The 23,207-nt window shown below is 53.2% G+C and overlaps 1 long non-coding RNA gene across 1 annotated transcript; it reads left to right on the forward strand.

Moving 5' to 3' along the window:
• The first annotated feature begins 205 nt into the window (after positions 1 to 205).
• LOC119249487 (uncharacterized) lies at positions 206 to 18,222 on the forward strand. The gene is made up of 3 exons (XR_008552553.1): positions 206 to 235; positions 1,675 to 1,798; positions 17,425 to 18,222. It is a non-coding gene; the product is annotated as an uncharacterized LOC119249487 (long non-coding RNA).
• Positions 18,223 to 23,207: the final 4,985 nt, after the last annotated feature.

The raw sequence follows: 23,207 nt of genomic DNA on the forward strand, positions 1-23,207 counted from the left end.
TCTGTGGAGGAGAGCAAGTCACACTCTGTCTCACAGGGGAGCTCAGTTACAGAATCCCCCGTGAGGAAGGCCAGTCAAGGTGTCCTTCCGCGGCGTTTGCAGATCTTTCCCCTCCACCGGCCAAGCGGCAGCAGGTGCGGGCGCCGCGCTGCTGCCCCGGGGCGCGCCCGCGGCGTCCCTATTAACGGCGCCTGCGCAGAGCTGCGCGGGAGGAAGCGCGAGACGCCGCCCTGAGGTGAGTGTCGCCCGCCCGGCCCTCCCCCGCCCCCACCCCGACTGAAAGGGGCTTCCAGCTCCCACACATTTACTTCTCTGCCTCTGTGGCCCTGCTTAGCAGACTCCAGCGGCTTTTCTCCGTCTAACGCCAGCCACACCACAGAAACTTATTATTTTTATTTATTTATTTACCACAGAAACTTTAGACCAGTCCTCGCTCTGTCCCCCAGCTTCTGTCCATTCTCCGCTTCCATCACCCCCCACCCAGGCCCCTCCGGCAGGGAGACTCACCCCTGAATTTATGAGCAGCAAATGCTGAAAATGTTCCCCTGGTGAGAGACCCCCGTGGGGTGTGTTGACCCCCCAAGGTTCCCATGTGGGGTGGGGTCATGTCCTGCTAATCAGTGAAGGGAGAGAATGGGGGATACCTGGGTCCTGTCTGGCTGCGGAGTCCGGGCAGGGCCGTGTAGACGAGGACTGAGAACAGCATGAACTTTTCTCAGAGGGACGAAGGCCGGACCTCGAAGTCCAGAACCCGAGCCCCCAGCCCGGGCCCCCAGCCCTGAGCCCCAGCCCCGAGCCCCAAACCCCCAGCCCGAGGGCCTCAGGGAGGATTTTCTGTTGACTTCACAGGTCATTGCCGCAGGGCCTGGCTGTTCTCTGGCCTGACAGGCCCAGGAGGCTGCTGCTGCCTGCCCTTGGCTCAGGGTGAGAAGCACGGAGAAGTTTGTTTTTATGCACAAACTCAGCATAGCCCGAGGCCATGGTGTCCCCGGCAGCTGATGTCAATGGTCCCATTACCACAGCCACAACTCCTGTTACCTGGCCCTGCCCCGCCCGCCCTGGAGCCCGTGCAGCCCATTGTCTGTAACAGGATGGGCAGCAGGACTGGACGGGCAGCAGGACTGAGGCGCACCCGCAGTCACCTCTGACCCGGGGACGCCCCGTCTGCCATTTTGTGCTTTCTTTGGAAGATGAAGGTTCTCCCCGTGGCCCTGGAGACCCTGGCTTCTGCTCGGGAGAGTTCCCAGTCAGTCCTCCCTCTCCCTCCTGGGAGGCCCCGGTGTGTTGCCCAGTCACGCGCAGATACTTGGTGACGTTTTGTGCTTTCCAGAGAAGGAAACAAGCCCCGCACCAGGGGCACCTTCGAGGACTCAGCATTCTGTAAAGTAACTCGGCACTTTGGTTCCTGACAAATGACACTGTCTCCAGGAACAATCTAAGGGCTTGCTGGTGTAAAGGGGAAAACTCTTGGTGAGCTTGGCCTTCCTCTGCTTTCGCGGGAGATTCGTAAATCCGGTTTCTGACGCCAGGTCTAATCGCCGCTCACGTTTTCAGTTCCATGTCCTCACGCCGGACGCGCTCCCTGAGTGTTGTGCGGGGCGCAGGAAACCGGGCTGGGGAGATCATGTTCTCGCCTTCTCTCATGTTCTGCCCTCTCTTGGGTTGCGAACGTAGAAACCCCAGCGAGAGTCAAGCGCCCTTCTCTGCGCAGCCGGGCTCCCGTCTCCAGCCTGACCCCGGCACCCTTGGGAGCAGAGGACAGAGGGAGGGCTGTGCCGGGACAGCAGCCGCAGCCCAGGTAGGTGGGGACGAGGGAGCTGGGGCCTGGGGAGGGTCCCTGTCGGGGGAGCCAGACCAGAACATGAGGGTTGGGGGTTGTGCTTCAGGGAATGATTTGGGCGGGCGATGGCTTGGGTTGGCCTTTCTCGCTGTAGCAGGGGGTCCTCTCCCTCCCACTCTTGGCCTGTTCCCAGGCCCGGTGGAGGCTCCTGCTCCTGCTCCAGGGTCTTCCATCCACGCAGTGAGAGCCGCAGGCCTCCCGGGACCTGTGAGGGTCTCCAGGATCTGCCTGCTCTTCCATTTGCTCAGGTGGAGGGAAAACACCCACATGCACGCACACACGGAGTTCCTGGGTGGAGTTTCTTCCAGTGTGAGTTTCCTCTCCCACTTTGGGGCCCCTGCTTCCTGGAGTCACCCACAAATTCTCCATAAACGGGGCTGAGAGATAGACGGAGGCCATGGAGGCCTCCCCACTTCCAGACCCCGTACTCAGTCCTCAGCATGGACTTGGGGCCCTCACAGTGTTTGCCGCAGCCTCACATAGAATAACCTGGGCTGCCTCTGTCAGACACCACGGTTGTCAGACATCCATCTTTGGGGTAAATGTCCTGTAGTGGGCCCCCTGTATTTCCCTTCAAGTACTTTATGGTTTCGCTTCTTAGGTCCAATCTTTAAGCCATTTTGAGTGAATATTTCATGGATGGTGTTATATATGGGTTTTGCTTTATTTGTTTGCATGTGACCATCGTGATCCCCAGTTACCATTTATTGAAGAGGCTCTATTTTCTCCACTGTATGCTGTTACTCCTTGACCAAAAATTGGCTGTCCATATGTACAGGACTTTATCTCTGGGCTTTTAATTCTGTTACCTTGTTCTGAGCGCCTGTTTGTTCCCATACCACACTGTTTGGTTGCTGTGTGAGACTGAAGTCAGCAAGTGTGAGGTCTCCATTTTTCTTGTCTCTCAAGATTGTTGTGGCAATTTGAGGCCTTTTGTGGTTCCATATAAATTAGATAATTGTTCTAGTTCTTTTAAAAAAAAGTTGGGCCTCCCTGGTGGCGCAAGGGCTTAAGGCACAGCACTATGAAGCTCTCTGCAGCCACTGCAGCATGGCAAGAGTTCGATCCCTGGCCAGGGAGCTATCCACATGGCGCAGTAGACCTTGTCTGTCTCACACGCTGCTCCCCTCAGCAGTGTATTTCGGTAGATCTTCCTGTTTTGTCTCTGGTGAATCCTCTCACCTCACCTCCCACCTCTGACCTGTACCCCAGTTCTTGTATGCATAAATAAATCTTTAACAAAATCAAAGTCATTGGTATTTTAGTAGGTATTACATTAAATCTGTAGGTTGCTTTGGTTAATACGGCTGGTTTAGTGATGTTAATTCTTCCCATCCATCACATGGGCTCTTTCCGCTGATGTGTGTCGTCTCTAGTTCCTCTGATAGAGTCTTACCGCATGACGATACAGGCCCCTCACCTCCTGTGTTGTTTATTCCCAAGGATTGCCTTCTTTTTGGTGTGACTGTAAGTGGAACTGTGGTGTTTATTTCCCTTTCTTCTGATGCTTTACTCACATATATAAATGCCAGAAAGGATTTTTGTGTATTGATTTTATATCCTACCACCTCTGTACCTGTTTATTATTTCTAGAAGCTCTTTTGTATTGTGGTGAGCTTTCCACATAGTACTGCTTTTAAGGTGTCCCAGAGTTGGTAGCTTGCCTCTTGTTTTCATGAGTCTTAGATGCTTTTTAAATCCCTTCTTTGATTTCTTCATTGACGGATGAGTTGTTCAAGAGCATTTTGTTTAGACTCCATCTATTTTGGTTTGCTCTAGGAGTCATTTCATGGTTAATTTCTAGCTTTACAGCATTGTCTGTGAAGACGTGATAGAATTTCTATTTTCATATATTTGAGATTTGTTTTATGTCTTAGTGTATGGTCTGTTCTTGAAATGTTCCCTGTACACTGGAGAAGAAAGCGCATTTAACTGCTTTTAGACAGAAAACTCTGTAACAATGTCCAGTAGTTCCATCTGATCTAATACTTCAGCCCAGCTGCAGCCTGGTCTCAGACCTCTGACTTCTAGAACTACAAGAAGACCTGTTTCTATTTGTTTCGCCCCCAGTGGGGTGATAAGGAGATGGTGGCTCCAGGAAGTCAGCTGCGCCCTTGCGCCCTGGCACCCCATGTATTCGTATCCCCAGACCCTCACAGCTGTGTCTGGGCCCTTCATCCCCCTTCCCTGCACCCTTTTCCTAAGCCCCCTACATCACTCACCATCTCTTCTCCAAACGATCCCATCTTCCAATGCCCTGACCAGGGAGGGGGGCCCTGAGCTAGCGGTCTTGTCGTGTGTCCACGTGTGCCCGGTCTGAGCGGGGTCCTGGTGAGTCTGGTTGTTTTGGAAGTTGTGTAAAGGCAATAAGAGCTTGTGTGTGAAGCGCCCAGGGGACTGTACTAAACACTCTCTGGTGATGCGTGCCCTCCTGGGCGGGAGTGAGGTCACAGACACTGGTGTGACCTGTGTGTGTGCATGTGACTGTGAGTGAGCATGTGGTTGTGTCTTAGATGAGTGTGAGTGCATGTTTGTATCTGTAAGTGCAAACTAGCGTGTGTGAGTATACATGCACAGAACAAGTTGCCCACTTTGTCAGCTGCAGTCCATGACTTGGAAAACGAGGGGGCACTGAATAGTGGACAAATCAAATGTGGATGACTTGCTTGAGATGGGAAGATTGATCTGCAGTCCTAGATTTCATAATTATGAAATAACTGTTTATGCAGTATTGGGCAGGGTAACATGAGGCCTGTGGGACCTTTCAGTACTCTTGAACTGAGTGCAGCTGCCTTATAAGGTATTTTTAAAATATGGTAAATATGCTTATTGAGCCTAATCCTGGTCTTTTTTCATATATATCAATGTTATTCTGTTAAGCTTTCCTATGAATCCTGGGATGAGTATTTTCAGATTGTAGTTTTCTACCTGATGTTTATATTTAATTTTAAGCTAATTTGAATTGAGTTGTACAAACCTGCCTGATATAATTGTATTATAACTTCATTGCAATAGATCGATCATGGGAAATCCTTATTTGTCTGGCTCATGTGTTTGTCTGATTCCATTCCTGCTCATCAGTTGAGGTGGAGTTCAGTGGTGTGAAGGTTGGGGAAAAGCTTGGTTTCAGGCAGAAGCACCTCTCAGGGACACAGACACAGGGACACGTGGGTCTGGCCCCTCCTTCCTCGCTTTCAGGCCCCTCCTGTCAGAGCCTTTCTGCCTCCAGAATTGAAGGGAAAGTTTCTCCTGAACACTCTAAGGGTCTCTGGAGTTGTATGACTTCCTAAGAGACGTTTGTAAATCATAACAAGGAAAAAAATGAAAAAAACAACTGTTTTAAGACGTAATTTTTTTTTTTAAAGACATAATTCTTGCTCCTCCCAGCTGCACCCTCACTGCGTGTCCACACGACAGGGCCAGGCTCAGTGAGGACGCGGTGACATCCACCAACATCTGTGTCACTGGCTTGTACTAGGTATTTTCCTGGTCTAAAATGCTTAATATTGGAATCAGAATTGGAGTGCTACATTAAAATATTTCCTAAAACTGAGGAAATGGTCATTCTATGTAGAAATCTGAAAGTCACAAACGCCCTAGAAGTAACTGCAACGTCCTTTCCCCAAATGGCTATTTATGACTTCTCTAATACTTCCTTCTGTCCTTTTACTAACTTACACTCTGTTCTTTTTCTAGACTCTTGAAGTGTAAAGTTAGGATGTTTGAGGTGTTTTTTCTTTTTCAAAAACAATATTTATGCATAGAACTGGGGTATAGGCCAGAGGTGTGGGGAGTGAGAGGATTCACCAGAGACAGAGTAGGGAGTAGAGCAGGCAGATCAAGTGAAATACACTGCTGAGGGGAGCAGCGGGGAGACAAGTCTACTGCACCATGTGGGTCAGCTCCCTGGCCGGGGATCGAACCCAGGTCATATGGTGAGAATTAAGCCCCTACACCACCAGGGAAGCCCCAAGATACTTTTTTTACCTTTTTTTAAAAGATTTATTTATTTATTTATGTAAGCACTTGGTACAGTCACAAGCGTGGAAGGGTGAGAGGATTCACCAGAGCCAGAGCAGGGAGCAGAGCAGGCAGAGGGACTGAAGTACACTGCTGAGGGGAGCAGCGGGCGTCAGGAGAGGTCTGCGCGCCATGTGGGACCCTCCTCCGGTGGCGGGGGAGCAGCCGGGGATCGAACCGGTGCTGCAGAGGCTGCGGGCAGCTTTGCAACCCAGCGCTCAACTGCTGCGCCACCGGGGAGGCCCCCCTCTTTTTTTAAAAAAAAATTTATGCATACAAGAGCTGGGGTACAGGCCAGAGATGCGGGGGCTGAGAGGACCCATCAGAGACAAGAGTGGGGAACAGAACAGGCAGATTGAGCGAAACATACAGCCAAGGGGGGCAGCGGGTGAGATAGGAGAGGTCTGCTGCGCCATGGGGGTTGCTCCCCGGCTGGCCGGGGATTGAACTCATGCTACAGAGGCTTCAGGCTTTGGATTGCTTCATAGTGCGATGCCCAACCCCCTGCGCCACCAGGGAGGCCCGTATTTTTTTTCTTAACATAGGCATCGATGGTTATAAATTTCCCTCTTAGAATGATTTTGACACATCCTATAAATTGTGGCATATTGTTATTTTAGATTTCTCAAAAGACATTCTAATTTCTAATTTGATGGCTGTTCAGGAGTGTGTTTAACATAGTTTTGAATTTTTCGATTTCCCTCTTGTTATTGATTTCTAGTTCCATATCACTGGGGGGACAAATGATTTAATCCTAAATTTATGGAGGTTGGCTTGTTTTATATACGCTGGAATGTCAAGCTTCACCAAAACTTCCTCACTTTGCAAATTTTTTGCCACTCAGTTTGCTAGTCCCATTTTTAGCAATGCTCATGATGATCAACATGTTTAGCATCTGGCTAAGGATTCAGTGTGCTTGGAGTCCTCTCTAGGCCCTGACCCCTGAGGGTTGCAGGGAGAGGTGGTGATGGCCTGGATGACACTCGGGAGGCAGGTGTTACCAGGGAAACAACGCTGCCCACTGTCAGAAAACAAGTTTGCAGCCAAACTCATTGGGGAAATCGTTCAACCCCAAACCTGCCACGTCTCAGTGACCCCTTCAGAGGAAGGACCGAGGAGTTGGCCATGGTCACGTGTTCAAGACTCAGACCTGTGTGTCTTAGCCTGCCCCCACCGAAAGGAGACACATGGGAAGGCAGAGAGAAATCCCAGGGTTCCCACCAGTGTCTGAAATAAAAATCTCAGCTCTGTCACCAGATGAATGGAGGCTGCTCTGCTGGGGGTCCAGAGCTGAGCTTGCCCTCCTGAGCGGGGGCTCTTGCGGGACACCTGAGGCCAGACCTATGGGTATCACCTGATATCCAGTATTTTGCATTTACTGACAGTTTTTTTTTTTTTTTAAGATTTACTTATGCATACAAGAACTAGGGTGTAGGCCAGCGGGCAGGGGATGATTCACCAGAGTGGGGTGTAGAACAGGTGGATCTACTGAAACACCCTGCTGAGGGGAGCAGTGGGCCAGACAGGAGAGGTCTGCCAAGTCTCCTGTGCCATGTGGGTCACCTCCCTGGCCGGGGATTGGACTCGTGCTGCAGCGGCTGCCGATAGCTTCATAGTGGCGACGCTTAACCTCTTGGTGCCACCAGGGAGGCCCCTTTACTCTAGTTCTTATTCAAAAATACTTAGACTGCTTGGTTGAGACTTCCACTTCTTGGCCATAGTAACCTTGAAATAAGTCTATACATGTCACAGCTATGAACACTGGAAATATGGCTAAGATTTTAATTTTCCTAACTGTGACCTGGACACTCATGTGACTGTTATATTGCAAAAGAAAATAAATTAGTCGCAGAATGAGCCTGTGTTAAAGGCACACACTGCATTTTAACCTCTGCTACAGAGATAAATCAAGGCAGCCGGGTTTTCAGATAACTCAGTCCTACATTTAGTTTGGTTGTCTAAACTAAACTAATACTGCCACTCGGTCTCAGATTGGCAGTATTGTGTTGAAACACTTGGGTTAACAAAATTGGTTTCTTTTCATGTGTAGAAACTCACCCTATAGGTCGGTGTCAGTTACAAATAAAGGCCCTGCATCCTCGTGAAATCAGGGGAACTTCCTGCGGCCATGACTAGCTCATTTTCAGGGCGGCTACTTACCCCTACACACGTGTGTGAAGGGAAACTGTTAACGTGACACAAGACTTGCGGGTGTTGTGCAAGATTAGAAATGAAGTGTAGAGAAATGCGCGATGAGCGTGGGGCTGATGCTGAAACCATCACAAGATGCACCTAACCCCAACAGCCTGGGTCTGAAACACCGACCATGCTGCCTTTTGGTAAACGCTCCTTTTGTAACTTCAAAATGGAAGTGTAACCTGCAGACAGCGGGTGTTCCCGGTAGTGTCTCCCTTGGGTGCATCAAGCCCAGAGTTTGGGAAAAAAACAACTTTTCCATCCAGAAGCTGTCATTCAGACACGTGGTGGTTTTCCCCCCTTTCGAACCACAAGGGGGCTGTGTTACCAGCACCCCTCCATTATCCTGAGAATTCATGATTTCTATGAAACACACCGATGACAAGATTTAATTATCAAGCATCTTAAAAATCAGATTTCATTTTTCCTTGGATTAAAAAACAAACTGAGTGAGGATGACATCAAGTTACAGGCAGTGCTGTCAGGTTGGTAGGTAGTCTAGAAGCTCCCTTTCTCTCTCCTTGGTCACTTCCTGCCTCAGGAACCATCTTCATTCCTTGTAGCTTTGAAACTAGAGCACGTCCCATCCCTGAGCTCCCTTTACCAGGAGATCCCTCAGCCAGACCCCTGCTAGGCCTCCTTCCCTCATACTGTCCTTGGACTGAGACTAGACGGGAGCGGCTGGGGTTTTCCGGGCCCCAGCACAGCGGGGCCGGGAGAGGCTATAACGGGCACTGCGTCGTGAGAGGGACATGGCCAGACCCTGGACACGGTCTGTGCTGCCGGGGCCTCCCTCCCCTTCTGGACTGCAATTCCCACTTCACCCCATTGGCCGTGACAGTGCGGCTTGGGGGCCTGGGGCACTTATGGGAGACTACCCCAGCTGCCAACTCCTGGAGACAGTGACAGACTCTACTTGGCTTCTCCAGAGAGTACTATGGCGCCAGTGCAGGGGAAGCGCTCTCCGCCTGGCCCGGAGGCAGAGAGGCCTCACCACGCACAGAGGGAGCGGGAAGTAGTGGGGCTGAGGTGTGAGGACGGTCAGCCAGGCCCGCTGCCTCACTGGACCCTCTGCTTCCCTGAGTCATTCTCCCTGAAAACAGTTTCTTTTTAAATTTTCAGACCGTTGAGATGCACCATCTCTTGATTTATGGGTAGAAGTTGGAATCTGACAAAGTACCTGATCAGCATATTCGAATGTGATACCAGTAAAAGAACATGGAGTCTCGTGAATATTGAAGTTTACTTGAGCCTGCACAGTGCGTCCCCCATGGATGAAAAAGGGGATATGGGATGTTTTGCAGGAAAACATAATTAGAAACGACTGGAAATCTTATCAAAATAGTGCCCAGGGACGAGCCTGTCATCAGGTGGCTTCCCAGGCAGTTTCTCCCTTCTTAAACTCACTTCTCTGTAGCTGAACACTGGATGCTCACACAGGCCTCCGACGTGCTGGGTGGCCGATTTCAAGTACGTGGCACCCGTGATTGTTGTGGTAAGTGGAGTAGCATACAGTGCGGGCACAAGCCAGTCCTCGGTGTTTCCAGTGACCACTTCCTAGAGTTCAGTTCACCAATGGCCCTCGATTTCTAAGTTGGGGATTGGAGTCCTGGGGCAGCCCGGGAGCCGCCGCCGCCCGACACCCCAGCTCAGTGCTGCTGCTCAAGCTCGTGGCTGCTTCTGAGTCGGAGCCATGCTGTGTGTCAGGGCTGCTGCTTGCAGTGTGACGTTGGGTAACTGGGTGCCTCTTCTTCTTTTTTCCCTTTGGTGTTTCTTTTGCTAGTTGAGGCCTTTTATGTTTCCATATGAATTTTAATTTGGGCAATTTCTTTGAAGAGTGTTGCTGATATTTTGGTGGGTGCTGAACTAAATTTATGTAAACCTTGTAGTTGAATCATCACTTGTATCTCAGGAACCCCCTCCACGAGCCGGAATGTCTGCCCGCGTCTTGGTGTTTTCACTGGGCCAGTCCCTGGCCTCCTCGGGGAAGTAATTCCTGGTGTCTGATTCTTCTCGAAGTGACGGCAAATGGGATTTATTTGCTCAGTTTCCCTCATCTGTTGTTTGCATATAAAAATGTGACAGATTTTTGTCTTCTTATTTCATAGCCTGCCACGCTGCTCTATTCATTTATAGCTTTGAATGGCTTTTTGGTAGAGTCCTCTGGTTTTTGAGATACAAAATAGCATCTGAGCATCATGATAGTTCCCCTTCTCTTCCCACCCTTCATCTCCTGCTGCCTGATGCTGCAGCTGAGCTTTTAACACCAAGTTAAACAGGTGGTGAAAAGGGCATCCTTGTCCTGTTCTTAATTTTTTTTTTTTTTATAGAGGCATGTTTTATTTTTTTTATTTTTATTTGTTTGTTTGTTTTGTTTTTGTTTATACATGCACTGGGTACAGTCAGAAGCGCAGGAGGGTGAGAGAATTCACCAGAGCCAGAGCAGGGAGCAGAGCAGGCAAAAGGACCGAAGTACACTGCTGAGGGGAGCAGTCGGCGGCAGGAGAGGTCTGCGCGCCATGTGGGACCCTCCTCCGGTGGCTGGGGAGCAGCCGGGGATCGAACCGGCGCCGCAGAGGCCGCGGGCAGCTTCGCAACCCAGCGCTCAACCGCTGCGCCACTGGGGAGGCCCCCTTGTCCTGTTCTTGACCTTAATTCTGAAAAGTGGAAAGCTTTCCCCTTCGGTATCATACTGACTGTTGGGTTGTAACATACGACCTTTAGCATATGAAGGTGGGGTCCTTTTATTCCCATCTTGTTGAGAGTTTTTGTTGTTAACTGGCTGCTGGATCTCATCAAAATACTTTCTCTGCTCACGATTTTTATCTTTATTTTAGTTGATACAATGTATTCAAAAACAATTTATGTATATTAAGCCATTCTTGCATCCCTGGGGTAATGACACTTGATTGTGATGTGCCATCCTTGTGATGAGTTGATTTTTACATCAACGTTCCCTGGGGTACCGGACTACCATTTCTCTGTGCTGTTTTTATCTGCTTTGGGTATTAGGTAATATTGGCATAAGATCTGTTAGGGAGTAGTCCTTCATCTCAACTTATTTTAAAACAATTTGAGCAACATAAGTTCATTTTTTAAAAAGGTTTGAATTTTCTTGTAAACTGTCTGGCCCTGGGCTTTGGTTTTTGGAAAGAGCGTTTACTGCTATTTTGACTTCCAGACTCGTGACTGGCTTACTAAACTCTTCTTTCTTCCTGGTTTAGTCTTGGTAACCTTTCTAGAAATTTTTTCATTTCAACATTACTGATTTTATTGGTGTACAGTTTCTTGCATTTCTCTTATGATAATTTGCATTTCTGTGTCATATATGGTAACTTCTCTTTTATTTCTGTTTGTGTTTACTAGTATTTTGTTGTCATGTATTAAATGACAATTTTCACAATTAAACCATCCTTGCTTTCCTGGGATAAATATACTTGTCAGCCTGGGTTATCCTAGGCAAAGGTTTATCAGTGTGGTTGAGCTTGAAGCACCAGCTCTTAGTAGTGGTTTTTTTTTTTTGGTGGTCTTTTTATCACACTTATTTTTATTTTCTTCTATTAATGAGCAATCCTACTCCTCTTTTACAAGTTGCTTCAGGTGTAACCTTAGTCACTTACTTGGCGTTTTTCTCTCTGAGCTGGTGCTGTGGTACAGCCCTCCTCCCTGTGCAGCCCTGGTGCAGCTGTGCTGTCCGGGTCAGCGCCCAGCCCGGCCTGCGGGAGCAGCGCCCTGGTGTGGGCCAGTGCGCGTGCTGGGAGGGTTTGTCTGGAGCCTGCCTGTTCTCATTCCTGGCCTCTCCAGGCTGGCTGTCTCTTCATCATTCAGTCTTGGCAGGTTTTATACTCGTAGGAATTTATCATAACTCACCTGGTTTGTTGCTGTGTAATTATTTACATTAGGCCCTGAAGGTCCTTTGAATTTATCTTTTATTCATAAGTTGGACTTCTCTATGGTAACAATTTTGTTATCTTAAAGCTCAGCTTGATGCACTTTTTCTATTTTCTTTAGTCTTTTTTTCATGATTTCTCCTATACCATTTCTGTCCTAACTTAGACCCAGTTCTTCCTTTTCCTCACCCCTGGAACTGTAAAGCCCGGTTAATTATTTTTAAAGATTTATTTATTTATGCATACAAGAACTGGGGTATAGGCCAGAGGTGTGGGGGGTGAGAGGACTCACCAGTGACAGAGCGGGGAACAGAACAGGCAGACTGATTGAGATACACTGCTGAGGGGAGCAGCAGGCGAGTCAGGAGAGGTCTGCTGCGCCATGTGGGTTGCTCCTTGGCCGGGGATCGAACTCATGCTGCAGTGGCAGCAGATAACTTTATAGGTTGCGTCTTAACCCCTTGTGCCACCAGGGAGGCCCCAGGTTGTTAATTTCTATTCTTGGTCTAGCACACGTGGCTCTAACTTCCCTCTGCGGTTCTGACACTCCAACACTATGTTGCAGGCGGTTGTTTGAGTATTTCTCAAAGTACTTTTTGACGTCTAGCTTGAGGACTGTTTGGGAGTGTGTTTAATTTCTAAATATTTGAAATCTTCAATTTCCTCCTGTTATTGATCTCTAGTTCCATATCACTGTTTGGACGGCCTAGAGATGGGCTTTATCTTGGCCTCTGTTGCCCTGGCTTCTTTTATGGGTGCACCCCGCTGTTCTGGATCTGCCAGAACTTCCCTGCTGGCGTCTGGGTCACCTGTGCAGGTCCGCATGGGCCCTTGGCCTTGGGGGTGGGTGTCTTGCATCTGCTCAGGACTAGGAGAAGTGGATCGTGGATTTTTTCTTAAATTTTTTCTTCTTACCATTTTCTGGATCCGTTTCCATTCCCATGGACAGGACATGTGTCCCTTCTCGGCGGTGCCCCCCAGCTGTGGCTGGTGCTGACAGGTGTGGATATCAATCCTTGCTGGACCTGGGGTCTGAACAGGCGTAGGCTCCTAGGCCGTGCGGACGTTGGTGATTTGATGTGATCACGTATTTGTTCTTGCACGCGTTGTACAGACTGTGTCCACTTTCTCATTGACCCTCCCAAAGATATCTGAGAGGTCCATGAATAGAAAAATACTGCCTGTGTTTCCCTTGGTGAGGTGGCGTGGGCTCTTCCATTGCCACTCTTGAATCCATTTTGCACTGATTTCTGTGGATGATGGAATCACGTGGACAGTGGCCTGACGTCATTCCTTGCAGGTTCCGGCTGCAGAAGAGCCGCTCGATTCTCCGTGTCTGGTCTTTGAAATAAAGAAATTGTCCAAAGACATGTGGGTTTGTTTTTTGCTGCTTCTTGCTAACACTCGCCCTGCTGCTGTCACTCTGTCTGTCTCCCTCTCTCCTTGCTGTCCCCCTGCCCTCCCTCCCCCCTCTCTCTAGCCCCCAACTCTCTCCCTTTCTCTCTCCAGCCCCCAACTCTCTCCTGTCCTCTCTCCCTCTCCAGGGTCTCATCTCAGGTCCCAGCCACCTTCCCTTTGGTGGTAATGGAATTTGAAGTTCCCAGTGTCTTCGGCTTTGACCTGGGGTGGGGGTGAAGTCCACAAAGCCTATATGGAAATAGCTTTGGGACATCCTTTTCCCCCTAACAGTACTTCTTCGTGTCTCCTCCTGTCTCCATCTCTCCTTTTGTGTCTCTACCTTGGAACACACTCTCTCCTGGCGCCATCAACCTCTCGTTCCATCTCTGCACACTCCTTGCTATCCCCATGTCTCTCCCCACCTCTCTCCCCGCATCATCACTCCTGCACCTCCTTATCTTCTTCCATCTGTCGCTGTCTCTTCTCTCTCTCTCTCTGCTCTCCCTCCATCACCTGGCTGTCTCTGTCCTTGCACCTTGCACTCTCCCTACTCTTCTGTTATCTCACTTTGCTCTGTCCATCTCCACGCCCCTCTCTGTCCATCTCCACGCTGTGTCTGTCTGTGCTGCCTCCCTCCATCCCCCCTCCCCTTGCCTTCTCTTCCTTGTCGCGCTCTCTGGCTTCTCTCCCTACCTGCTCTGGCTCCTGTTGCTCTCTCTCCCTCCCTCCCTCTCCTCCCCTTCCTCCTCCTCCTCTCCAGGTCTGTGGCCCTGCTCGCTGTCCTCGCTCCGCTCCCGACTCCGTCTCTCCCCCACTGTCCCTCTCTGTCCCTGCTCCTCCTCCCTTGACGCGTCTTCCTCCCCGTCCCCCTGCTGCCGCTCAGCCCTCGCCGTCTCTGCTCACTCTCTGTCCTCCACGACTCTCCGCTCCTCCCTTCTCCAGGCCTTTCCTTCTGTGCTGTCCTCTCTCCCGTTACAGCCTCTCCTCTCCAGGCTGTCTCCCCTCCTCGCTTGTCCCCCTCCCCCTGCCCTTGCCGGGTCTCTCCCTGTGGTTCTCCTCACCTGCCCTCGCGCCGCTCCTGTTCTCTTCAGCGCTGCCCTCCTCAGCCGGGCAGCCGCGTCTGCAGTCTCTCCCCCTCCTCCCTGCCACTCACCTGCCTGCCCCTCGCTGCCGTCTGTCCCTGCCCCTCACCGCTCGGTCCCTGCCCCTCGCTGCTGTCTGTCCCTGCTCGCCCCCCTTACTCTCTCCTCCATCTCTCCCGCCCCCTCTTGACCGGCTCCCTCCACTCTCTCCCGGCCTCTCTCCCCTCCTCTCCGCCCCACTCCCGCGCCACCCCGCGCTCTCCAGCTCCTCTCTCCTCCCTCCACACGCACAGGCCCCGGCCCTGCCTGTCTCCACTCCCCTCTCTGGCCGCCTGTCCTGTCTCCCGCTCCAGTCGTGTCTCCCGCTCCTCGTCTCAGCCTCCCGGTGCCGTCTGTGCTCCTCTGCTTTCTCACCGGCTCTCTGCAGCGCCCCCTGCTTCTCCCCACCACCTTCTCCCGACTCTTTCCCTCCGCGCTCTCCCTACTCTCTGCGCCCCCCACTCGCTTTCTCCACGGCCTCTGCCCGCCTCGGGTCTGATGTCCCTCCACACACTGTACCTGCCCAGCGCTACTGCCGGCTCTTTCCATCGCCCCTGTCCCGCCCTCTCTCGCCGCTCTCTCCGCCGCTCTCCCTCCCTGGCCTGTCTCTCCTGTTCTCCTGCTCCCAGTCCCGCGTCCCTCCGCTTCTACTCCCTGGCTTGGCGCTTCCTTCCAGTGCTCTCCCGGCCGCCTCTTTCTCTACCCGGGTCTAGCTCCAAACCACGCTGGCCTCTCTCTCCCCCTCTCCTCGCTCTGCCTCTGCGGTCTCCTGGCCGCCTCGCTCCCCCTTCTCCCTCCATGGGCCCCTTGCTGCCGCTCCAGCTCCCCCGCCCGCTCCTGCTGCTCTGCTCCTCGCCGTCCCTCCGCCGCGCTCCTCCCTGCGGTCTCTGCCCCGCGCGTCCCGCTCCCTCTCCGCAGTGTCTGTCTCCTCGCCGTCCGTGCTGTGGAGCTCTGCGCCCTCGCCCTGCCCTGCCCTCCCCTGCCCCGTCTCCGGCCCGCGCCTGCCCCTCTCGGCCGGCGCCTCCCGCCTCCTGACGTCCAGCCCCGGCCCCTGGGTCGGGGTCTCGTCGCCTCTGTCCCCTTTCTGTGTGATCGCTCCCTTCCCGCCTCTGCTTGCCTCTCCGTCTCTCCCCACCCTTTCTCCACGCCGCGGGCTGTGCCCCTCCTGGCCGGGCGGGATCGCCACCCCCTGCTGTTCTCCACCGCCCCGCTCTCCTCCCGGCTCTCCGGCTCCCCGTCTGCCTCCGCCTGGGTCGTCTCTCCCCCAGCTTCCCCAGGCCGCTCCTCCCCGCCTCGCCCCAGCCCCACGGTCTCCTCCCTCCCCTCGCGGGCTTCTCTGCCCTGCCGCCTCATTCTGTTTCTCACTGGCTCGCTCCAGGGCTTTGTCCGGCTCTCTCCTCCCTCCACCTCAGCCCCACGCTCCCTCCTGGGCCCCCTCCCGCCCCGCCCCCCTTCTGTCTCCCTCCACCTCAGTGTCCTCACCCAGCCTGTGGCTCCAGCGCCCCAGAGCCCGTCTCCGCTCGCTCCCTCCACCTCTCGCCTTCCCGCCTTCCTCTCTGCCGCCGGCCCTTCTCTCCACCCTGCCTTCCCCTTCTCCCTGCCGCCTTCCAGACCCTCCCCTCTCCTTGCTGTCTCTACCTCTGTCTCAGCCGGCTGTCCGGCTCTCTCCTCTGCGCCTGTTTCTACGCCAGAGGCCACTGCCTGAGGCCACTGCCTGCGCCGCTGCCCGGGAACACTCTGCGCCATCTCGTCCCCTTGCTGGTGCTGCCTCGACCTCCCCTCCCCCCCTCCCCTCCTCTCCCCTCTCTTCCCCTTCCCTCCTCTCCCCTCCCCTCCCCTCCCCTCCTCTCCCCTCCCCTCCTCTCCCCTCCCCTCCGCTCCTCTCTCCTCCTCTCCCCTCCTCACCTCCTGTTATTTGCCGTCCTCTCCTCTCCGCTCCGGTTCTCACTTCTCTGCCTGCCACGGCTCTGGCTCGCGTCCCTTCCTCTCCAGCCGTCTCTCCTCAAACTCCCGCGTCCCCACCGCGGTCCCAGCTCCTCTCTCCTCCCAGCCACAAGCCGTCTCCTCAGTGTGTCTCTGAGCTTCTCTGCCCCGGCTCTGTTCTTTAGCCCTCGCTCTCCTCCCCGGGCGCTCCTTTCCCTGTCAACTCCTCCCTGGCGTCTCCTCCTCCCCTTCCCTTCTCTAGTCCCCTCCCCTCCCCCCTCTGTCCCTCACCTCTCTCCCGTCTCTCCTTGCTCCTTTCTCTCCTCTCCTTCGTCTCTCCTCTTCTCCTGAGACAGATGAGACAGAGAGGGAGAGAACTTAAGAGGAGATGAGGCAGGAGGGAGAGAGATTTTCTCTCCTGTTCTCTCATCCTTGTCTCCTCACTCCCGTCTCCCTCACATCTCTCACGTCGGTCCTCTCTCCTCCTCCGCGGAGACAACTGGCACAAGAGAGGAGAGACATCTCTGCTCCCCCTCTCTCCTGTCTAGTTGATGTGCCTCTGCTTTCTCCTCCCTTCTACTGTCCGCGCTGTCGCCATCTTTCTCCTCTCCTGTCTCGCCCGCGCTCCTCTCGCCATCCATCTCCTCTCCCATCTCTCTTCTCTCTCCTCGCCTCTCCTGTCTCCTCTCCTTTCTCTCCGCTCCCCTCTCTCTAGTCTCTCCTCTCTCCTCTATCTCTCCTCTCTTCTCCTGTCTCTCCTCTCCCTTCTCTCATCTCTCCACTTTCCTATCTCTCCTGTCTCTCCTCCCTCCTCTCTGTCTCTCCTCTCTCCTGTCTCTCCTCTCCCCTGTCTCTCCTCTCTCCACTTTCTCTCCTCTCACCTGTCTCTCCTCTCACCTGTCTCCCGGGGGGGGGGGGGGTCCACCAGCCATCCATGTGAGGCCGCCCAGGCGAGGGCGGGGTACCAAACCAACCAAAAAGTGTTTTGGGGAAAAACAGAACTATCACATTGTGTCTTTCAATCTTTCCTTCACAGATGGGGAGGACTTGCACGAGGATTCCCTGAAGGGCCCTTCTGGCTGCGGCTACGTCAGGATGGCATGGACCTGAGTGAATGTCTTTGGAATTCTTGGCCAAGGCGAGATGGACCAGGCGGTACCTCAAACTCTAGGAAGAGCCTCCAGCTTTCTTCCCACGTCTGGAGGCCTTCAAAGAGCTCCCTGCGAACCTCACAGTAGCTTCTTAACTGCGCAATCTTGGCATCGTGGAGCTGCAGAAGACTTTCCGTGTGGTCCTCTGCAAGGTGTCCACTCTCGTCTCCAGGCCCTGCCGCAGAAGGAAGACTGTACGGCCGTTCCTGGCTATACGCGTGAGTCGGCGCCTCCAGATGGGAGCCGCAGTGCATCGTCAGCGGGGACGGGCCACCCTGACTGTAAACTTGAGGCCCACTTGAGTGCAGGCTCCCAATGAGCAGGTACCTAGACCGCATAGTTTACCCCTCACTGCCCTCTCAGGACATGGGCTACACCTGCAGATGCCGAGTTTAGGAGGCGTTCTCATCACCGCACCATTGCCAAAGCAGACGTGCTCCTTCAGAGAAGTACTAGTAGCCTTAGAAGCCAGGTAGTGAGACGGGCCTCCCCAGTGGCCTGGCGGGTTAAGGCTCAGTGCTACGGTGGTACCGTTGCTGCTACGGCCTGAGTTCAATACCCAGCCCAGGGAGCCAACCCACAGTAAGGTGCAGTGGGCCCCTCCTCTTGCCCACTGCTCCCCTTAGTGGTGTAACTCAGTAATGTTCACTCTTCCTTCCTGTGTCTCCCCCTTCCCTGTCTGTCTCTCCCCCCCCCCCCCCCCCCGCCCCCACCAGGTCCAAGAAACATGCTGGAAACATCAGTTGAAAGAACTGAAAACTAGGTTGAGCCCCTCATAGTGTGAAGCAAGTCAGTCACAGCTAAGGTGGAGACAGTAGCAGTGATGGGTTTAATGTAAACCAATGTTTTCAGCTGATTAATACACGATAAACCTACAGTTACAAGGGAAAATCCATCGTGTATTTGACCTCTTCTTGATCAGTCCTCTCTTTTGGGCATTTGGGTTTCCATAGCTTACCTAAATAGTGCTGCAGTAAACAGAGGGGTGCAGGTGTCCTTTGTGAATTCATGTTTTATGTGTCCTTAGGGTAGATCCCTAGGAGTGGAATTGCTGGATTCTAAGGAAGCTCCATTTTCAGTAGTCTGAGGGACCTCCACATGCTCTCCATCGTGGTTGGGCCCGCGTGCAGGAGAGTTCCTTGTTCTCCACATCCTCCCAACATTCGTTGTTGCTAGTTTTTTAAATATGTGCCATTCTCACCGGTGTGTCAGATGGCATCTCATGGTAGTTTTGATTTGCATTTCCCTGATAGCAAGTGATGCTGAACATTTTTTCATAAGCCTGTTGGCCGTTTGCATTTCCTTTTTGGACAACTGTCTTCTTAGCTCTTCTGCCCATTTTTTGACTGGGTTGTTTGCTTTGTTTTTCTTGATTGAGTCTCCTCAGCAATTTGTAGATCTTTGTGATTAGTCCCTTATCATTAGTTGTGTGTAAAAAGTTTCTCCGCATCAGTGGGCTCTTTTTCTGGTTTGTGTCTCTTTGGCTGTACAGAAGTGCTTCAATTTGATGTTGTTCCAGCTGTTTAGCCTTTCCTTCACTAGCTTTGCTTTGGGGGATGTGTCTTTAAAGATGTTACTGAGGTGTGTATCATGTAGGGTTTCGCCTTATTTTCTTCTGTATCTTTTATAGTTTCAGGTTTTTTTTTTTTTAAGATTTATTTATTTACACATACATAGAGCTGGGGTTCAGGCCAGAGATGCGGGGTGTGAGAGGACCCACCAGAAACAGAGTGGGGAGCAGGATAGGTGGATCCACTGAAACCCACTGCTGAGGGGAGGAGCGGGGAGTCAAGAGAGGTCTGCTGGGCCCTGCGGGTGGCTCCCTGACTGGGGATGAATTTGTGCTGCAGAGGTGGCAGGTTGCCTCATCCGTGGTGCTGCATCTTAACCCCTTGTGCCACCAGGGAGGCCCTGGTTTCAGGTTTTATGTCTAGTTCTTTGATTTTGAACTAGTTTGTGTTAGTTTTGAGTTAGTTTTGTGCACGGTGTGAGGCAGTAGTCCAGCTTCATTTTTTCAGCTGTAGCAGCCCAGATTTCCCAGCACCGTTTATTGAACAAACTTTTTGTTCTGTTGCATATTCTATGCTCCTTTGTCAATGATTAGATGTCCATAAATCTGTGGGTTTATTTCTGGGTTTTCTATTAGATTCCATTGATCTGTGTGTCTGTTCTTGTTCCAGTGCCCCAGATGAAGGTTTAAGCATTGGTTTCACTTCTTGAAGAACCAACTGTCAGTATCACTGACTTTCCTGGTGGCCTTTACAGCTCTTATGCTTTCCTGTCTAGGACCCTGAGGCCTGGCTCCTCTTCTGGCTGCCTGAGGTGCGGTGTTGGGCAACTCCCCTGGGGCTTTTCTTGCTGAAAGGTCCCGTGTCACCTTCCCTCATGCACCCACACACTGCTGCCCGGACCCCACACTCTTCCCCCCAGGAGCGTAGGGTTCAGTGTCTTCCAGCCGGTCCCCCTTCCTGAGTATTATGAGTCCATCATGGATTTTCTGTCTCAGATTTTACAGTTTTCATTAATTATTGGCTTGTCCAGATTTTCTATTTTATCATTCAGTCTAGGAAGTTTTTATGTTTGTAAGAATGTATCCTGTGTTCGTGCCCAGTTATGTATATTGGGCTCTTGAAGGCCTTTACAGTTGTCTGACTTCTCTTTACTTCCTGGTGAGTCAACTCTAAAATGGTTGTCCATTTTGTTACCTTAAAAGAGCTCAGTTTAACTTTTCAGACTGCTTTCTTTAGAGCCTTTTTTCCATGATTAGTCCTGTAATATTTCTGTCCTGCTAACTGACTCAGTTCTTCCTCTTTGTAAACCCTTTAAGTATAAAGCCAGTAGAGAGTCTAGTGTTTTCTGACTGTAGGCAGCATTGGTTGTACACTCGCTTCTTAGATCAATTCTGACACACCCCACACATGGTGGGGGGTGGGATTATTTTAACTTTTCTCAAACTGCTTTCTGATGTCTCCTATGGCTGCTGATCAGGGGTGTGTTTAATTGCCACCTATTCTGAATGGTTAGTTCCCCTATCTGACGAAGTGGGGGTGGGGTCGGGTGCGTGTGTGTGTGTGTGTGTGTGTGTGTGTACACACACTGCGGTCAGTTCCCTCCGCCCAGCTCCACCCCCACCCTTCCTGCCCTTCCCTCCCGCCCAGCTCCACCCCCACCCTTCCTGCCCTTCCCTTCCGGTGCCCCCTGCTTTGTGCGGTGCCCCCTGCTTTGTGCGCAGAGTCTGGAATGTTCTCTGAGCTCCTCCCAGGGCAGGGAGAGGTGCTCTGAGTCTTCCTGGGGCTCTCCCTGAGACTCGGCACCTCTGGCCCCCATGGGCGGGGTGGGGGGGCCGCCTGGAGGGCCGTCTGCGCCCCTCACTGGTCTCCCCGGCCCGAGCCAGGGCTTGGCTAGTGCCCTGGTCTCCTGGGCCACCCGGGGGCGAAGTGGGGGGCGCGGGTCTCCGCAGTGTTGGTTTCTGCTTTTCGGGCAAGAACGAGAACTAGGAAAACGGATTCATGGCATTTTTCTTCCCTGGGCCGTAGCGGGGTCTGGTCTGGTCTGCGGACTCTGGGGGATCGTGTGCGGCCCCCCCGCGGCCCCTGCTGGGCGGATGCGACCAACCACGCCCGAGAGACCGCGCCTGACCCTCTCGGGCTTCCCGTCGCTCCTGCTCCGGGGTCCCATCTGCGCCGTACACGCTGGGCCTGGGGCCCGGGTTGGCGGTGTCTGTGTGCGCAGAGTGAGGGTAGAGGAGTGGGGGTACATGTGCGCGGCTCACGGGTCCCTTCCTGGCCCGCGCATGCGTCCAGGACTTGCGGGCGGCCCCGCCCTGGCTCTGGCCCCGCCCCGGGCTCTGGCCCCGCCCCATAAAGGCGTCAAACTCTCGCCTGGTCTTTTCTGTCCTGCTGCTGTCACCCCTGGGCCCGCTTTCTCCTCCTGCGGTCTCCCCACGACTCCACCTCTCGTCTCAGGATCTCTCTCTCTCTGCACCTCTCCTCCCGCCCCGCCTCCCTCCTCTCTCTGCTCCCACGCCACTCCCCACCCCCCACCCCGCTGGGCACCCCTCCCCCGCCCCACCCCTCCCCCGCCCCACCCCTCGGTCCTGCTGAGTCTCTACCCCTCTCCCCTCAGGCTCTCCCGTCTCTGCCTCCCCGTCTCTGCCTCCCCTCCCTGTCCCTCCTTTCCTCTGCCCCCTCTCCCTCTCAGCTCTCCCCACCCCTCCCTCCCTCTCCCTCGCCCCTACTCTCGCTGCTGCCTTCATCAGTCTCTCCCCTGGACCCGCACAGACGCACAGACGCACTCGCGGCCTCTCCTCCTCCTGGCCTCGCTCGCTCCCCCTCGTCCTCTTTCCTTTCCGCTGGCCGTGCCTCCTCTCCCCGCCTTCCTCCCCTCTCCTGGTCCCCAGTCTCCCCCCTTCTCCAAGGCTGTCTCCCCCCTCCCCCTCCCACGCCTCCCCCTCCCTCCTGCCTCCTCCATCCTCCCCCCTTTCTCTCCTCTCTGCAGCTGCTCCCCGTGCTCCATCTGTGCCCCTCTCGCCTCTGCATCTGCCCCGAGCTCTCCCCCCCCCCATCAGTGTCTCTCCCCGTCTCCCTGTCTCTCCTCCTGCCCCTCACCCTGTCTGCCCGTCTCTTGCTGTCTCTCTGTCTCTCGCTGTCTCCATTTGTCTCTCCTTCGCTCCTGTCTTTCTCCCTCTGATTCTCTCTCCCTCTGTCTCTCTAGTGTCTTTCTCCTTTTCTCCACCTGTCTCCACCTGTCTCTCCCCTCTCTCTCCCTGTTTCTCTCCCCATCTGTCTCTCTCCCGCAGCCTCTCACTGTCTCTCTCCCCTTCCCTCTGTCTCTCTGTGTCTCTCTCCCTCTGTCTCTCCCTCTCTCCCTCTCCCTGTCCGCCTTGCTCTCCCCATCGGTCTCTGTGTCCCCGTCTGTCTCTCTCCCTCTCTCCGTGTACACTCTCTCCATTTGGCTCTTTGTATCTCTCTCCACCCCTCTCTCTGTCTTTCCATCTGTCTCTCCCCAGCTCTTTCTCTCTCCATCAATTTCTCTCCATCTATCTCTACTTCTCTATCTCTGTCTCTCTCCTTCTGTCACTCTCTCTCTCCTGTCTCCTGCTGTCTCTCTCCATCCTTCTCTGCAATTCTCTCTCTCTGCCTCTCCCTCTGTCACTGTCCCTCATCTGTCTCTCTCACTCCCTCTTTCTCTCCATCTGTCTCTGTCTCTCTCTCCAGAGGAAGAAAGGGAGAGAGACCTGAAGAGAGACAGATGTAGGTGGGGGGGGGGAAAGAGGGAGAGAAACAGATGGTCTCTCTGTCTGTCTCCCTCCCTCTAACTGTCTCCATCTCTCTCCTGATGTCTCTCTTCATCTCTCTCCCTCCATGTCTCTCCTTCCATCTGTCTCTGTCTCTCCCCATCTCTCTCTCTCCATCTGCATCTCTCTCTGTCTCTCCCTCTCTCTGTCTGTCTCCACATGGAGAAAGAGAGAAACAGGGAGAGAAAGGGAGGGCGAGAAAAAGGGAGAAAGACACAGGGACAGAGATAGAGACACAGAGAGAGACAGATGGAGAGAGGGGGAGAAAAAGAGGGAGAGAGACATGGGGAGAGAGACAGACAGACCATCTGTCTCTCTCCCTCTGCCTCCGTCTCTGTCTCTCTCCGTCTGTCTCTGTCTCTCCCTTGTCTC

The sequence above is a fragment of the Talpa occidentalis genome, unplaced genomic scaffold, assembly GCF_014898055.3.
Source record: "Talpa occidentalis isolate TD23 unplaced genomic scaffold, MPIMG_talOcc4v2.1 talOcc4.17, whole genome shotgun sequence".
Lineage (NCBI taxonomy): Eukaryota > Metazoa > Chordata > Mammalia > Eulipotyphla > Talpidae > Talpa > Talpa occidentalis.